This window comes from Acomys russatus, chromosome 15 (genome assembly GCF_903995435.1).
Source record: "Acomys russatus chromosome 15, mAcoRus1.1, whole genome shotgun sequence".
NCBI lineage: Eukaryota > Metazoa > Chordata > Mammalia > Rodentia > Muridae > Acomys > Acomys russatus.
In genome coordinates, this window is record NC_067151.1 from 51,497,452 (window position 1) to 51,500,064 (window position 2,613).

A 2,613-nucleotide genomic window follows, 5' to 3' on the forward strand; every position below is an offset into this window, starting at 1 on the left:
TGTGTTCTAGGGATGGCAGATCAGGCATCCATTACAATAAGAAAGGGGGACATCCTGAGATCCTGAGTTTTGGCTCTACATCTATGCCTGCAGTGACAGTCTTTGGGCTCAGGACCCAGGACCCTACTGCCCCATCATCACGTGGTTGGTTTCTAGACCCCAGGGCTGTATTATTAGGTATAGGTGACAAAACAAGATGTCCCAGGCAGAATGACTTCATCAGCAGACATCCATTCCTCAGAGTTTCTGGAACTGGGGAGCACAGTGTCTGCTGAGGGTCTGTGTTCACTACTTTACTCATCGCTGAGATGAAACATAGTGGAACATCTTTTGGGTATATTCCCAGGGAGAGTATGGCTGGGTCTTGATGTGGAGTTATCCCCAATTTCCTGAGAAAGCACCAGATTGATTTCCAAAGTAATTGTACAAATTTGCACTTTCATGAGCAAGGAAGGAGTGTTCCTCTTTCTCCACATACTCGCCAGCATGTGCTGTAACTTATTTTTATCTTAGCCATTCGGATAGGTGTAAGATGAAATTTCAGAGTTGTTTTGAGTTTCATTTCCCTGATGACAGGGATGTTGAACATTTCTTTAAGCGTTTCTCAGCCATTCAATATTCCTCTGTTGAGAATTCTGTTTCGTTCTGTACCCCATTTTTAATTAGATTATTTGGCTTGGTGGTGTTTAATTTCTTGAGTTTTTAAAACATATTTTAGATATTACCCCTTTGTTAGATATAGGGTTGGTGAAGATCTTTTACTAGCCTGTAGGTTGTTGTTTTGTTCTGTTGGCAGGGTCCTTCTCCTTACAGTAGCTTTTCAGTTTCATAAGGTCCCAGTTATTAATGGTTTATCTTAGGGCCTGGGCTGTTGATATTCTGTTCAGGAAGTTTTTTCCTGTGCCAATGAGCTCAAGGCTCTTCCCCACTTTTTCCTCTAACAGATTTAGTGTGTCTGGTTTTATATTGGGCTCTTTAATCTGTTTGAACTTCAGTTTTGTGCAGGGTGATAGATATTTTTCTACATGTAGCTATTCAGTTAAACCTGCAGCATTTGTTGAAGATGATATATTTTTTCTATAGTATGGGTTTGGCTTCTTTGTCAAAAATCAAGTGTTCACAGATGTGTGGGTTTATTCCTCAGTCTTTGATTTGATTCCATTGATCAACCAGACTATTTCTATGCCAGTGCCATGCTATTTTTATTACTTTTGTTCTATAGTTCAGCTTGAGATCCAGGATGGTGATTCCTCCAGAAGATATTTTATTGTACAGGATTGTTTTAGCTATTATAGGTTTTTTGTTTCTCCATATGAAGTTGAGAATTGAACTTTCATAATTGGTAAGTAATTGTGTGAGTATTTTGATAGGAATTGCACTGAATCTGTAGATTGCTTTTGGTAAGATGGCCATCTTTACTATGTTGAATTTCCCGATCCATGAGCATGGGAGATCTTTCTGTCTTCTGAATTCTTCAAATTCTTTATTCAGAGATTTTAATTTTTTCATACAAATCTTTCATTTTCTTGGTTAGAGTTACACCAAGATACTTTATATTATTTGTGGTTGTTGTGAAGGGTGTAGTTTCCCTAATTTCTTTCTTAGCCTGTTTGCCATTTGTATACAGGAGGGCTACTGATTTTTTTTTTTTTTTGAGTTGATTTTGTATCCAGCTACTTACAAAAGTTGTTCATCAGCTGTAGGAGTTCCTTGTGGTCACTTATGTATACTATCATATCATCTGTGAAAAGCGATAGTTTGACTTCTATATTTCTGATTTGTATCCCCTTGATCTCCTTTAGTTGTCTTATTGCTCTAGCTAGGACTTCAAGTACTATATTGAAGAGACACAGAGAGTGGACAACCTTGTTTGTCCCTGATTTCAGTGGAAGTGATTTAAGTGTCTCTCCATTTAGTTAAATGTTAGCCCTAAGATTGCTGTATATTGCCTTTATTTTGTTTAGGTATGTGCCTTGTACTTCTGCTTTCTCCAGAACTTGTAACATAAATGGATGTGGATTTTTGTCAAATTTTTTTTGCCATCTAAGGAGATGATCATGCTTTTTTTTTTCCTTCAGTTTGTTTATATGATGAAGTACACTGATAGAGTTCTATATATTGGACCACCCCCGCATGCCTGGAATGAAGCCTGTGTTTTGATGTTTTCTTGAATTCAGTTTTCTAGTATTTTATTGAGTATTTTCTCCTCATGTCCATAAGAGAAATTGGTCTGAAATTCTCTTTCTTTGTTGAATTTTTCTGTGGTTTAGGTATCAAGGTGACTGTGGCATCATAGAATGAGTTCCTTCTGATTCTATTTTGCAAAATAGTTTGAATGTTCCTTCTGATTCTATTTTGCAAAATAGTTTGAAGAAAGTATTAGCTCTTTTCTTAAGGTCTGGTAGAATTCTGCACTGAATCCATCTGGGCTTCAACTTTTTATGTTGAGAGACTTTTGATGACTGCCTTTATTTCTTTAGGCGTGAGACTACTATTCATTTTGTTTATCTGATCTTGATTTAATTTTGGTAGTTGGTAGCTATTAAGAAATTGTCCATTTCACTTAGGTTTTCTAATTTTATGGCATATAGGCTTTTGAAGTTAGACCTGATG